The 16,138-nt window shown below is 44.0% G+C and overlaps 1 protein-coding gene across 3 annotated transcripts in view; it reads right to left on the reverse strand.

Annotated features, from left to right (window-relative positions):
- The window catches only part of ZFHX3 (zinc finger homeobox 3), a 286,964-nt gene extending 278,091 nt beyond the window's left edge, over positions 1 to 8,873 (reverse strand). For all 3 annotated transcript variants that reach the window (XM_054048756.1, XM_054048757.1, XM_054048755.1), the window contains exon 1: positions 7,167 to 8,873. The gene's annotated coding sequence lies outside the window, so the exon portion shown is untranslated. The remainder of the gene's footprint in view (positions 1 to 7,166) is intronic.
- Between the last annotated feature and the right edge of the window lie 7,265 nt (positions 8,874 to 16,138).

The following is a 16,138-nucleotide window of genomic DNA, read 5'->3' on the forward strand; positions in this document are numbered from 1 at the left end:
ATTCCAGAAAGGTGGCGATTCTACCCACTTCCTAGCCAGCCAACACCTCCAGAAGCAGGGACAACTACCCTGGGGTTATCAGGACACTGGGAGGGACAGAATAGGCCAGGAGTATTCAGAGGAAAAACAGTATTCCAGTGAGTTGAGACTTCCCAGGACACGTTTGTTTCTATTTGGTCATAGGAGGAGATTACTTTTCCACAGGTGTATTCATACCAAAGTTATGGTTCTGAAAAGACTAAACATACCGCAAAGCGGAAATTTTTTTATGAAAACTCTTGGGGGGGGGGGGGGGAGAGAAGAGAGATTGTCTATGCATAGACTGCAACACACAGTATTATGATCACCAACACCCCAAACGTCACCCCTCCCCAAAGAGGCAGAGAAAGACCAGAACCTCCTCCCTCCAATCTCACCTCTCTTCTGAAACATGAAATTTGAAAGCCTGAGTACTCCGGGCTTGCACTTCCCACCTTCCTGGGAACACTAACTGTACAATTAATTAAGGACAATAAGAAAATGTTTGTGTGCTGAAAAAATCTAATTTTGCTGCTTTGCTTTAACAAGGAGCATGTTTGTAATTTGATAATACCAAAAAACAGACAATTAACAGTGAAACATCTTAAATATAATAATGAATTCAAGAGCAAAACAGAGACACCTGGAGTGCCACGTAATCATCATCAAGATTTAGCACCAAAAGAGAATGTCTTTAACAATGGCTACCAGAGCGTGCTTCTTCCACCTCACAGACCTAACTAACGGGGACACAAATAACCGGAGATCCCCCTGGACACAGAATACTTGCTATGAGCAGACGCTCTGGGATACATGCAGAAACAGGCAGGTAATTTGAACGCTGTGCTGCTCCTATTACAGGATCAGTCAGCAGGTCTCCCCCATTCCGACACCCCTGAATCAAAATATAATTTCAAACAAGACTGAACTTTAGCCGTATGTTTCACCCTTTCTCTGAAAATATATACACAACGTACAACTGGTCTGGAATACCACTGCTCTTTAAACCTTGGTTGCTCTGGAGATAAACACTTCACCTCCTCTGCACCAACAGATGGACATTTTCTGTCCTGCAGAACCAACAAGAAAAATAATGGTATTGGAAATGGTCACTCCTCTCCAATTCCAGTCCGTTAGAAACTAATCCAGTTGCATCTGAATGCATGAACTGACAACAAAAAACGCTGGCTTCACACGCCCCGAAATGGGAGACTTACCGCTTCAGGGGTTCAGCTAGCTGGTAAGTTACCCAGGTAAAACTGTGCCAACCCGGTTTCTTCCCACACGTGCAAGGAGTGCACATAACCTGTTTGTATTCTCTCACCGAGGGCAGATAGAATTCCTGAAAGAGGGGACAATGAGTAGGAGCTCCCTCATTTTTATCTAAAAGGGAAACCTTAGCTATGTGCTTTTTTCTTAGTTTAACTGAGTTTAATATATTTATTCTTGCAAACCCTTTGCTACACTAAAAAAAAAAAAAAACACACACACACACACACACACAAATTGTAAATCAGTGACAAAACAAGAGGCAGACATTCAGTTGAGCGTCTTGTTCTGCCCTTCTCACCCCATTGTGCCTAGGCAGTTATATTTAGGTACACATTACGATCTGTGGTACCGAGGCCCCCCTCGGGCACTACGTAGAATGCAGATTTTCCAGACAGCAGACCACAACAGCTCCGTCAAAACCATTAGAGTCTGCTGTGCCGAGGCCTACGCACAGATGTTTGAATTCCCATTCTCCTGACACGACAGCCCTCAACTCTATCGTGGCAGTGTTAGTTCCACAGATTAAAAACCCTATCCAAGTTTAACATGACAGAAAAGGAAAAGGAGGAAGCAGAGGAAGCTCTGTACAGGTACTGAAGACAGTCTGTTACTAAAAGAATTTCTTTTATCTAGTTCTCTTTTCCTCACCTCAAAATACAGAGGTATAAATCTCCTACAAGGACCTAATGGGCTACAGTACAATTCCAAATAGGGGGTGGGGGAGGGAAGGGGAAGAAGAGGTTGAATTATAGGAAAACAAAAGAACAAAAAATAGAGTAGCCCTGCATACAACACGAACGCCTCATCTTAGCCCTGGGGAGGTGTTTCTATGGTACAACGTTCAAAATTTAAGAGTTCATAACAGAAAATCTGACAGACCTCTAAATACAGCATCCCAGTTGATGCAGATATATTGGGGGGGTGGGAGGAAGAGAGGAGAAGGAGGGGAAAAAAATCAGACTCCTGCTTTGTTCATGGACCATCTCTCCCATCTGATGCATCCGTTTATATTCAGTGTCGTACAAACCACACAAAGGCAGGTGGTATTACGTTAAAAAACAAAGTTAAGAGCCTTAAGAGGTTTGGGGGGGGTTGTAATTAGTCTTTTCTAAAATGCACCAATTTCTCCTATGTGCAGTATGTGTTACGACACCTTTATAATTAAATTACTAGATCAGAAACACGACTCATACAAGCCACAGTACAACCTAGAATAAGATGGTTGCCTAATAATTCTTCCAGTACAGACAAGCTTAGAACTGATGGGGGTGTGGTGTATGCGCAGTAAATGGTCATTAAAAATGGTGCCTACAAAATACTATATCAAGTTAAAATAAAAGTCTTATTTCATTTTTTACTTTTTCAGCACAACATTTTTATTTTAAAAAGTTGAAGAAAGTGTTAACAGAGAGACTAATGCAGTTAGCCATATGTGCATCAGTTTAGGATTTAGCAATTTCTACTGAATCTGTTCAACTCTGGCCTGGCCTATGGTAAATCTGCTCCATGTTGTTCCACTCATCTCTCTCAAGACACAAACTGAAACTGTGAAATTTAAAGAACGAGATAAAAAATCCTAAAACAGAGATTAAAAGATGGACAAATGTTTTTGCATTTGCGTCTCGCCAAAGCGATTGTTTGCTAGACTCTGCTCTGACAATAACCATGAGGAGGCCATCCAAAGGCACTAAGCACACAGGGAGACTTCTCGTGCTGCCTTTGGTCCGAGTGAAAAGCACCTTAGCTCAGTTCTCCAGGAACAAAAGGCCAGAGCCATGGAAGGGGAAAGAGGTTACCCAGGGTTTCACATCAAGCCAAGTGTCAATGCTGGCTCATTTTTCACTCCAGCTTGGATACAGAAAACCTGAAGCAAACAGCCGAATGGCCACTCCTTTCCGAATAGAACTAGACATTTAAAAAAAAAAAAAAGAAAGAAAGAAAGAAAAAACGTTGCCGTTAGAAATTTGGTTTCTTTTTCTTCCTCCTCTTTCCCATGTTTGTTTGTTTTTGTTACTGACTGAAGAATGCTTGCAGAGGAGAGAACTGGGCCAGACAGCAATGTTAGTAACATCAGGAGAACAGGGCCCATACCTCTGAAGTCAGTCAACTGACCAAGGAAAGGAAAAAGCCACTTAGAAATGTTTAGCTGGAGATGAAGAACAGAAATAAAGCGACAGGGGGAAAAAAAAAAAAAAACTTGAAACACTTTCGTTCTTTTCACAGCAGGAGCCCCACTAATGCTGGCCTCAGATTTGCAAGTGAATTGCAGTTGTCGGAACTTTTTTTGGCGGGGGAGAGGAGGGTGGGAGGGACAGAGAGGAGTATTAAAGACATTAAAAAGGGGAGCGAGCGAGAAAAGGAAATTGAGATGAATCATCGCCTGCCACTGCAGCCCATGGACAGGCCACAGAAAGTTGATGTCTGAGCATTTAACCAGATATTGGGATTGGAGCTTCTTTCCAAGCCGGCAAATCAGAGAATGACGAAAAGGCACCATACGACCCTCAGCCTTTGAACCCAGAACTTACTCCGCTGCTGCACTTCCCCACATTGCCTTAGGCTCCAGCTGAGAAGGGGGGCGGGGAGGCACAACAAACAACTCAAATATGAAAGGAAATGACATCAGCAAACTGAAGGACCTGTTTAATAGAGATCAAAACAAAACAAACTTCTAAACCTTTTGTGTATACAAGAGACCTCTCTCAAGAAAGACAGAAAATGTCACCACTGGAAAGCAGATATATAGCTCACAATAAAAACACAGACAAATATTGGGTAGAGAACTAAGAAAAGACCGAAAGCCCAGCTGATTTTATTTTTTCCTCTGCTGATACTTAATATTTATTGGTGTTTATAATCTAAAAGCCATGCTCCGTGTTTCACTTAATACAGGACCAGACAGTGCTCCCTAATGAGGGAGCATTACAATCAGCTTGTAATACTGAATTTTTAATGCTACCAAGGATTCTGTTACATAATAATATGAAAACAGAAGCAGAAAGTGGGCTACCAATGAAATGCCACACTAGGTCACCGACATCTACAAAACATGGGTCCTTCTTTCCCATATTACCATTTCCAATCAGTGCCAAATCCCAACGCAGATGGCTAATATTAAAACAAGAGAACAGCCTGACTGCCTTTTGCTAACCCCAAGCACGACATTAATTTAACTCCAACATTTCACATAACAATAATTAGAATTCCTACTCTGTTGGGATCAGAAGATTTTACAAACTTTTTTGAAGCATGTGGGGAGACTTGGCACAAAAATATAAATGTTCTTCTATTTCAGAAAACAAAAGAAAAATAATACAATTTAAAAGTTCACAAAACACACAGGCAAACTCATACGTATAAATACATATAGTCTCTGTTTCTCCTCTGTAATACCCTAAGACTGTAAATCTATAACCACTGCAATGATTTAGTGATTAAAAACATGATAACATATTGTGTAACTGCAAACCACAGAATGCCTGCCAACTCTCCTCCAAGATACAGGAACAAAAATACAGAAAATGTGTTGCTTGCAGCAATCTTCCTAAACTCAACTGAAAGATTGTAATGAAAGAACAAGACATAAAAGAAAGTATTGATACTATGTGAGTATGGGAAAAAATTAAAGAGAGAGCTTTAAATATGTAATTTGTGAGTGCAAGAGAGTCAATCTAAACCTGCCTTTCCTTTTTCTCTCTTTTTAAGTTTGTTGTAACTGGAATAACTGGTCTTGTGTGATGTCTTGCATATTCAAAGTGCTTTGTAATAGGATATGGAGACTGAACATTATTTGCCTAAACTCAATGGATTTTATTTTTTTCCCCTTCTCCCCACTCCATTTGGGGGGGGGGGGGGAGAAGGGCAGAAGAGGGAGAAGCAGCTTTAAGCTGTAAAGCAAATACCTGAAAGGGTAGACTGCAATTTGTAACATGGCAGGGGAAGCTTAATTTTATTTATTTATTTTAAGGCAGCTATGGGAGTTTTGGCCTCTAAGGAACCAACTTGACCCCGTTCTCTCTATTCTCTTACTTTCCCCATTGCAGGATTCCTGCACCTTCAGTGAGATTCAAACTCAATGTGACCCTAAGGAAGGAGTCACTGAGCCTCCAGAAAATTGCTCCATATTAAACAAGAGAGAGAGAAAAAGAGCAGGCAGAGATGTACATATACACGCCAAGTCCTGGATCTACCAAAGATCAGCTTCAAGCACAGTTCAAAAAAGAAACAAATCTTTCCCTGAGCCCAAAAAGAGTTTAACACAGTTTCAAAAACACACACACAATTTATAAATTAAAACTAAAATGTGTGTGTTTTTATACACAAAATATACACACACTGCTCTAGAGATTTCATTTTAAAAGAGCATGAATCACCTCCTCTCTAAAGCAAAGGAGGACAGTTTATTCAGAGGAATCAATAGGAAAGAGCATTTGCAAATATTTAGATAAGCACTGTGCAATTCAGCATTAAGTAATTAAAAACTGAAACTGAGAAAGGAGGGATTGGCCTACAGTGGCATTTTCTGCCTTCACCTCTCCCATCCCCCTAACCACAGTCTTCAAAACTAGCTCCACTTACATGTTAATAAAATAAAGGACCAGCCAGACTAAGTTGAACTTCTCTTTCAAAATACATCCCAAACACAAATTCACCTAAGGCAGCAAGATTACAGGGACTGGCACAAGGATGGAATGGTGTCTGCATTGGAACAATTTTTTTAAAAATTAAAAAAAAATTAAAAATTGCTCTTTGGTGTATTAATTGTACAGAATTATATGACACAACACAGCTGAAATCTAACCCTAGATTAACAGAGAAGGGATCCGAGGAAGTGTTATTGTTCATTTGAAAGACTAGCAAACGACTACATTAATCCACATTCAGGAACTGGTCGAGTTTAAAGACATCTCCTATTAAACCTCTCAACACCTACCCGGAAAAAATACACACAAAGACGGCACTGAAGAGGAAAGTAAAGGGACGGAATTTGGAAGCGAAGCAGACAGTTGTCGAGAGCCGACTGTAAATTGGGGGTGCTGGCTGCAACGAAACGCACACTAGGAGGAGGGAAGCTGCACTCGGGCAGCCTCGCTGCAGAGATTAGAGAAATTTACAGTAAATGGAGGGACACGATTTCTGCACATTGCCCTATCGATTATGCAGATTATTCGGATCAATGTTCTCTCGTCCCCCACAAACCTGTATTTTAACCCACTCAGACCAAGTTCCTGTCCCTCCCCAGGCACTCTTCAAAAAGGGCAGAAATCTCGGGGGCCTGGAGCCGAGCCGGGAGCCCGCTCCTGTCCCGAAGGGAATGTCTGCTGTGTAATTCGTAACCTAACCCTGCGCCCCGAGCGCGCTCCGCAGCCCCGCCAGGGTCACCCCAGCCCTGGGCAGGCGAGGCAGCCTCCTCCCTGCGCGCAGCCCTCGGCACCGATCCCCGCTCGCTCCCTCGCTCGCTCCCTCGCTGCCATTGTCCCGGGCGCCGCCGGGCAGGGCACGCAGCAGTCCGTGGGCGCTGGGCATCTCCTCGGGAGCCGGCGAGTCCCCCGCCTCCTGGGGCTCGCGGTGCCTGCCGGAGCCGGAGCGATCCCCGAGCCCGAGACACCTGCGAGCTGCAGCCCGAGCCCAGGGCAGCGGGCGGCAGCGATCGCGGGGGCCGGCGCGGAGCGTGTCCCGGGGCAGCTCCCCGGCCGGCTCGGTCCCCGGCGGGGCTCCGGGACAGCAAGCGGCACAAAGTTTGCTGCGGGATCCGAGCGGGGCGGGTGGGAGAGAGAGGGAGGGAGGGGGGCAGGACCAGCCCCATGCAAAGCAGCCCGAGCGCCCCGAGCAGGAGGAGCCCGAGCGGGGGACAGGGCAGGAAAGTTGCCACTTACACGGTCGCTTCTCCGGCAGCGGCGGCGGCGGCGGCGCTTTTAATCCCGGGCAGAGGCGCTGGGGCCACGGATCCCATGCAGGCTGCCGCGGCTGCAGCGGCAGGAGCGGCGCGCTCCGAGGAGGAGCCCGGGGCAGCAGCAGCGGGAGCAGGAGGCAGCAGCCGGAGCCGAGCAGGAGCCGCCGCCGCCGCCGCCGCTGCCCAGCAGCAGCATCGTTGTTGGGGAGTTTGCAGCCCCCCGGAGAGAGGGGGCCACGGGCGGCAGCAGCAGCAGCGGCGGTCGGGGCGGAGCGGGCGGTGGGGCTGGCGGTCGCCGGAGCAGGAAGCGCCCGGACTCAGATCTGATGATTGGGAAGAAAAAAAACTCTTTGGATCTTTATTCTGCTAATTAGTTTCCTGCAAAAAATGGCTGATTAGTGCAGTGCGCATGTGCCTCATTACCCAGGCACGACGGGAAGGGCTAATTAGCCACCTTCTGGATCAATAAGATTCAGCCCAGGCGGCGGGGGAGGGAGCGAGCGAGCGAGCGAGGAGCGGGCGGGGGGAGCGCGGCGGCGGTGGCGGCGGCAGCGCAGCGAAACTTGGGGCATGTGGCCGGCCCCCGGCACCGCTCGGGGGGGCCCCCGGGACCCGAGCCGCCGCCGAGCCGAGCCGGAGGGGGCTGGGCTGAGGCTCCCGCACCCGCTGGGGCGCTGACCCGGCCCCGCTCCCGCTCTGCGCGGCGGGCTGCGCTCCCGGCCACCTGCCCGGCCAGGCCCGCGCGGGCCGGGGAGACCCCAGCGCCGGGAAGTTCCCGCGAAGAGCTGGGAAAGTTGCAGCTGGAAACAAGCGCAACTTTGCCCGTCTGTAGGAGTAGGAGCAGCGGCCGGGCGAGCTCGGGGAAGCGCCTGGAGCTGCGGGCCCGGCGCGGAGCCGCCCTCCCCCCCGGCTTGCCCTGCCCCGCCCCAGCCCCAGCCCCAGGAGAGCGCTGCAATCACGGCGCTGCAAAGGCCGGCGGCAGCCGCGGACTCTGCCGCCCTACCTGCCCCCAGGCCGGCAAACCCCGCCGTGTTCCTCCGGCCTGAGCCTCAGCGCCCAGCGGCTGCCCGAGCTTTAATGACCAGGATGCACTTGTGTAACTTCGCCCGCTGAATTAGCAGCATCGCAATGCCACTTGCACGCGTGTCCCGGAGCAGCCGCCGAGCTCCCCTGCTCTGGGAGACGAGCTCGGGGAGCAGGCTGCGGGGAGCGCCCCACGCGTGCCGTGCCTAGCCCAGCCTAGGTGCGGAGAGCCCGCTCCTGCCCGGCTCAGGAAGCCCCCGGGCTCACCCCGACCCTCGCTGGGGAATAAAGCTGTTTTTATGCGGAACGCTCAGTTTAACAAATCGGGCTTTCCTTTCCAGGAACCAACATCGAGTTCCCATTCAAACTTTCCTGGCTGCTTTTCCAAGCGGGACAGCTGATCAATAAAGCCAAGTCCAGCCTCGCTGGAAATCGGGCTACAGGTTTCACCAGCCATTGCTGCAAAAGCTTTGTCATTTTCTAAAAATAAAAAGCTAAAAGTTATTGTAGAAGAAGGGGCTTTTTTTGTCCTCAGCACAATGTGCCTTTTGTGAGGTTAATGCCATTCTGGGGCTCTCTATAGCCCTGGACAATGGGGAACTCCAGGAGGCGGCTGTGCCTCTGCCTTTTTTCTTGCTTGCTTTCTCTCTCTTCTCTCCCCCCCCCTTTTTTTTTTTTTAAGGGAAAGGATGTAGCATTCCTTCAGTCCCAACAGAACCTGTGCTTTGATTAAATATTTTATTGTTACGGTAACATTTTTGCTTTCAGTTTGTTCCATTTGTGATTAGTATTTAAACTTTCCATTTGCAACAGTTAATCGCTCTTTTTCCCCAGCCCAACGTCATTGTAAAATCTAGCTGACTAGAGGGAACCTGGAGTTTGAATTTTTAGGAGATGGATCAGGCAAAAAACAGTCTAAAATGTTGTTGTTTTCCCCCTTTTTCTCGGTCTCCAAGAACCTGTGTACATGTTAGTTTTGCTGAAAAAAATGCAGCCGACTTACGTCTTCCTCCTTGAAGACCTAGAGAAGCTTTAAAAATGTCAGTAATTTATATTTTTAAAAATAGTAACCAAAATAACTAAAATCAGGAGGTTTTATTTTACGGAACAAGGAATCCAGTTACAGTCGGTGTTTCCGTTTGGGAGATTCTGAATATAGATGGATTTCAAATTGTAGTATAGTAAACTGCATGCTAAAACTAGTGCCTATTCCTATTTTTAATTCTCTAAACCTACCAAGCATGCATTATTTAATATTGAGGTGGTAATTTTGAAGTCTTTACAATTTTAGTAGAAAAGGGGAAGGAACGCTAGAAATCCAAAGAACAGCTATTATCTGGTAAATTAATAAAGGTATTTTGCAATTTTTGGATGTTTGTGAGATATAAGAAAATGGACATTTAAATTAGTATATAATTTTATTTGTAAATTATGAACACTAAGAGCTATGCATAGAGAGTGTGTAACTATTTGCATGCTGGTATGTCATTTGTGAATTTACACACATCAATAAGTATATGAAGGCAAGCATGTACTTCTGTCAGCCTTGCAAAACAGTCATGGAAATTTACCTGTCCCTGCACAAAAATCTGTTTGCCCATTCTTACTATGATAACTGAAAAAAATAACGTGCTTATAAAAAACAAAAATCCTACTTGCCTCGGGCAAGCAGAATTTTGGAAGGCTGCTCCCTGTGCTGTCTATAGAGGTACACAGAATTTGTAGCTGTCATTCTTTGTGAATATAAAACAAATTGCTTCGATAATAGTGAAGCTAGGAGAACAGAATAAAGGCAACAATTGCCTGCTAATTCCTGGTACAGTTTTTAAGGAGAGCATATTTTCTCCAAAGGTTGTAGATGTAGTGGGACAGTCAGGCAGGACCCATTCTCTGTGTACACATTTTTCTCCAGGGTACAGGAAAAAGTAAACATGTGGATAAGGGGCAAGGAAGTCTAATACCAGATACTATGGTGATAGGTGCCTTAGAAATAACATACATGCACACACCCCCTATTAGACATGTACCTTTATCTGTGCAGTCTAGTCTGTGTTACTGTCCATTCACTTCCTATGAAAATGTATAGTTTTATAAATGCGAACATACCAAAGTGCATGTGTCTGGGTACTCAACACTAACCAAACATCCTTCTTTTTGGCAACTCTGGTATTCCTCTGGTTCTGTTGCTCTCTCCCCTCCTGGGACAGTCTCTCAGTGCTCCTGCATTCTTGTTCTTCTATGCTTTCTAAGTGATCCAAAGTGCCCAGAAAAGGACGAGGGCAGCAGCACAGCTGGGGTTAGAGGCACTAATGCTACTTCTCCGTTTCAGAGTAACTAACGGGTTAAGCAGAAAAGCAAGGGGAGAGGGTTGCACTCTTCCTCTTTTTCCTCCCAGAGCCGGGTCCAGTCACAAGCAGCTCTGCTCTGGGGTCAAGTCCTAAGATGCCTTTCTTCTGCCTCTGGAAAGGGCAGAAGATGAGGCGAAGGGAATTAAGGGAGCTGGGGAGAGAAAGATTCCCTCCCCCCCAGCCTCACCAATAGGATAGATGAGGAGAAATAGAAGAAAAAAGGAAGAGTTCCCCTTTTCAGTGTACAGAGGCTGTGCAGAGCTTCCTGAGTCATCTGAACTGTCCTGCAGTTATTAAACCCTTATGCAAACACAGAAATCTGACTAAAGGATGCTGAAATAGCTGTAGATAATGGTTACAAATGGCATATAGTACATTTTATATGTACAGGTTGGTAATAGTAATTAGAAAATTCAATTGTTCTCTAAAGAGTTTGGAGATTCAATTCTATCATTACAGTATAAAATATCAGTTTTAGTCTTGGTTTTTAAGTGGAAATCAACATAATCCCAACTGCAGAGTCACTAGGGTTGCCTCCATTTTATTTATATGCACACCTTTACATTAATAGGAAAGTATTTAATCTTTTGTTTGGATATCTCATGTATTTAATGGAAAGCTCTCAAACTTACCTTGTAAGACTTCAAAAATGTAAGTATTTTCATATAGAAAAACAACACATGAATAATTGCATCAAGAAATACAAACTGTTTATCCATCTAATTTTTTTGACCTGCATATCGGAGGGATATGTATGTAGAAGTATACCATTGCATTTATCTATTTTGCACGAATGGAACGAAAAACAGAGTTTTGTACAACTTAAAGACTAACGAATATATTTACAAAATTTGCTTTTCTTTAAAAAGTTGCATGAAGACTAAAGCGTTTTAGGAACGTGCTGGCTGGAAACTGCTTAATTCCTGATACATCGGTTATAGTTTTCTGCTGACTGAGTTCCTAGATGAGTGGTGGTTATCCATGGTGAATAGACTTGAGGCATGATTCTGGGTCCCTACGTCTTGTATGGAGGCAGGGCCCTTCCGTGGAAATGCAGTTTAGCTACCCAACAAGCATGAGTGGGACAGAAAACCGGGTATGGCCCCAGTGAAATCAGATTAATGCAAGGAGTCAGCGGGGAGCGGCAACCAGGCCACAATTTCAAACAGAACCCCAAACTGGTTGAATAGTACTTACTCTAATGTTTTGGGTGAGGTGGAAGTCATTGATGCTAAAGATAGAAAAGACCTATTAGATCTTCCAATCCATCAGCCCTACGGAGCAGTTCATGATAATGATGCCTGCATGTAAAGGGAGAAGTTCCAAGCTATTTTTCAAAATTCCTGTTTAAATAAGACAATAACCCATTGTAAAATGTAACCCAGCTTAGAAAAAGTCCATAATATGAATTGTTGATATGATTTTCTGCTTCTTGGAAATATGTTTAAAGAATCAGAATAAAACAGAGGCCCAGAGTCCTTGAAGTAGCTCCAAGTGATAAAGTCTGCCATTCATTTTAAACACAGTGTGCATTGTGAAAATACAGGTCAGTTTGAAGGCATTTGTCAGATTTCCAGTTCTCTGCTCCTTTGCAATGGAAATCTGCAATCAAACCTTAGCACTAAGAGTTGGGAAGGTCTGGTTTTCTCAAAATGTATTTTAGTTTACCTGCACAATGCTTTGGTTGTATTTTTATGTTAGAGTTTGTTTATATCAAGTTGAATGCGGGGGGAGAGGGGGAGGTTAGCTAACATGAAATAGATCAAGCTGGTGCATTAATTTAGGGGTTCCTAAGAGTACAAACAGCACAAATCAAAAGCATTTGTTTGCAAAAGAGTTATGCAAGCCACAGAAGTGATGTGATGCATTGTGCCCATATACATACATTTAGCAAGAGGCATGGAAAGGGATATGCCACAGCAGCACATTCATTGTTGAGATGCAGAAATGCAGCGGGGCTAGAGAGATAAACAGAGGGATAGAGAGAGACGCACTGCTGAACAATTCTAGCAGATGTATGAATTTCTTCTGGAGGCATGTATGCGTGTATTGTTTAATGGACAGGAGGTTGAGTTCCTTTATTGCTGAGAGATGTATATGTGGATACGCTAGAGGGATGTATGTATTTCTTCTTGAGAAATACCTAGTGTAGGATTTAGAGAGAGAGAGAGAGAGAGAGAGATATCTCTGGAGTGAGGAAAATCAGGGGGATGTTTGTTCTCTCCCTGTTTTTTCATGTCACTTCCCAGATACTCTTTATTCAATTACTTTTTTTTTAAAGATTCGGACATCCATTTTTTTTCATCACTGGAATTATCTGAGTCACGAAGAATGAAAGGCATCAATGGACTAGGAGAGCTATTTCACACCCTTGCCTTTGTCACTGTTTATAGCACATAAATATTCCTTCAGGGGTATAGCAGCTTCATAATAGGGATGTTATTTCAAACAGTGTTTCTCAACCTTTTTGATACCAGGGACCGGCTTGCTGCCTTCCTAAACTGTGTCAGGGAGATCGCAGGGACCAGTGCCGGTCCACGGACGAGTCATTGAGAAACACTGATTTAAAACATATATATTTGCCTATTTGTGCAGGTTTTAATGCAAGGTATGGTAGATTTTATTGTGATGGGGAAAAAATGGACTCATTATGTAGCTATACATTAATATTCTTTTAAAAAAGAATCACTGAGGAAAAAAATCTTGGCATTTAATCAGGACTCACTAACCTGATATAAATATTGAGCATCATTTCCCTATGAGCTGTAATACTGAAATACTTTATGGATATTTGCTGCAGTTGTACTTGTTTTATGCTTGTACACCTTCTGCCTGTTGTTCTGATGTCATCTTCAATATTAGAATTTATTAAAATATTTACAGAAATCACTGAGTTATGGTCACTTCCCTGATTTAAAAAAAAAATCAAAATAAGGTCATAGTAAAACTAATGTCTGGGAACAATTTTAAATTAAAAAGGTGGGATTAAGTTACAAAATAATACAATTAAAAAGATAAAATAGACATTTTGCTTTCAAGGCAAAGAGATAAATTAAAGGTTCTATATTTTCCAAAATAGTTCACACACAATTTTGGTATAAATGCATCAAATACACTACAAAGAATCTGCATCTCTTCAACAGTCAGGGCCCTTCCACAGGAAATCTTGCAAAGGAGAGACTCTCATCCACAATTCACACAAACCTCCTCAAATCGAAGACAGCAGATCTTCAAGGGGAAGATTTTAAAAGGCTTCCAGTGGGAGTTAGGCACCTAACTGGCCTTTGTGCTTTTGAAAATCTTCCCCCTAAAATTCTTTTGGCGTGAGAAGGAGGCCTAAGTGAGAAAACTTGAGTCAACAGATTCTTCAATAATTTAGGTGCCAGTGCTAGGCCTGCTAACCTTATACTATACCAGCCTTACTCCTCTTGCTTCCAAAATCCTAAGTTGGAAAATAGTGAGATACTCATTGTGAGAGATGGGGACAAGGTCCACCTACATCCGTTTTAGTCAAATACGTTCATCTTGTTACCTTTTACTAAAAATAGATGTTTTCTCTCTAAGAGCCTAATTTACAACTGCACAAAAATCTGCTGCTGTGAAGGGGGTTTCCAAAGATTTGTGCTTATTTTATAAAATCCTACATCTATGTAAAATACCTCACACAAAGTTCATTTCAAAGAATTACATTTTTGTATGTTTGTTTCAGAATATTTCCTATATATAACATAAGCAAGTCTAACATTTGCAAAAGAGAGAGTCTCATTTGAGACATGCCTATTTGAAGATGGGATCCAGTATGTGACTTCAGTCAGTTATGTACCATGCAGCTAAACCCTGGCCCTCCCCTAATAGCCAGTATAGCTGCTCTGATTAGTGCCCTCTGAGGGCTGGGATGTGGGGACTGACCATCAGGGAGCTACAGAAACGCTAAAGGAGGCTTCCCGCTCCTCCCTCAGCAATTGTTCTGATCAGCAAAAAGCTCTGCACCAGAACAGCGAAGAGGATGGATGAGATGTGAGTAGACTGCAGGGCTGAAAGGAAATGTCTCACTGCAAGGATTCTCCTCTCAGCACCAAAATCAAACCAGGAATCTCCTTCTTTTCTTACCACTTAACACTTCCTTCCCCCCTCTATTTTTTTCTTGGAATGCAGCTTCCCAGATTTGGTCAGTGTTTGGGATGTGTGTGTTTTCTATCAGCCCTGAAGTGTTTTACAAATGGAGATGATTTGGGGGCATTTCTAGCCTGTCCATTTGCAGCAGGGTCTGATGTTTGTCTGTTGCTGTCTCTAACATTTCATACGTTGTGTTCACCAAAAGATGAAATTCAGTGTTCTGTGCTAGAGAGGCAGAGAAACTGGTCCAATGTTTCCCATTTTGTAAGTTTCCTGTACAGGCGAGTCACTAGTAGCTCCTCTCCCTTCCTTTCTCTCCCCACCCCTCCCCCCCCCCCCCCAAAAAAAGGTTCCACCAGGTACCTGCTGCCACCAGTTTCAGAATTCCATAGTGCGAGGCCAAGACTGCAAAGAACTCAGTTGTGGGCAGCTGCATCAAATCCCAACCCTTTGATGCAAACCATAAGCATTAGTTTGGTTAAAGGTTGTGTTCTCCAATCACAGATGACTGATCTGCAAAGAGTCTGTTCTGTCAGACCATAGCAGCACAAGAACCCCCAAAGACCAGACCAGCACTTTCCACTGGCAAAGGGAAATGAGCAGGACCAAAGAGCATCCCACCTGCAAACACTACGGCACCTTGGTTTTGTTAGAAATAAATGGCATGTCAGTAGCTTCCATTTAAAGTACATTTGTATTTGGCATTCAAAGTGATAGAGATGGCTGAAATATTTTTTTTATCCTCTAGAAAAAGAAAGGGGAAAGATGGTGGGTTTGTACAAAACCCTCTTCCCACAGTCAGGGGAGGCTGTGCTAGAGGAAAGTATTGCTCATAATGACACTTAAGCCTAGACACTTGAATGCTAAAGGTTAAACGTACATTCTTCAGGAAAGGGCTCTTTGCCAACTTGAACTGTGTTGTGTTCACGATAGCCTCTCCTCCTCATCCACCTCTGTCTGTATATACGGCTTCTAGCTTTTGGCATTTGTTAAAATAGTGTAGAAAATTCTTTTTTGGCATTTTGCATGTATGTTTTCTATGCTTGTCCTCCAAGCTCTCTGTCAATCTTATCTGCCTGTCATTGTTATGCATAGTAAAAACAGTGTAAGGCTCTGGTATAAAAGTTAAGATTTTTTTTTCCTCATCTGAAAACAATCTTACGGATTTTAAGTCTAGAACGACCACTGTGGTCATCTATTCTGCCCTCATGTGTAACACAGGTCATAGAATTTTACCCAGTAATTCCTCCATCAGGCCCAACAACTTGCAGTCTTATTTTCAGCCTATGCATTTTAGTTAATATGGATTTAAGGCAAAAATTGGAAGCCATATATATGTGTGTCTCAGTGACTAGAAAAAAGAGAAGCAGCATCATAATAATCAAACGAAGAGCTGAATCTACCGTCAAGGTTTCCGACTGCTCAAGTGAGGAAGGAGCTATGGAAAAATGTTTCTCACCAGCCAGAC

The sequence above is a fragment of the Malaclemys terrapin genome, chromosome 14 (genome assembly GCF_027887155.1).
Source record: "Malaclemys terrapin pileata isolate rMalTer1 chromosome 14, rMalTer1.hap1, whole genome shotgun sequence".
Lineage (NCBI taxonomy): Eukaryota > Metazoa > Chordata > Testudines > Emydidae > Malaclemys > Malaclemys terrapin.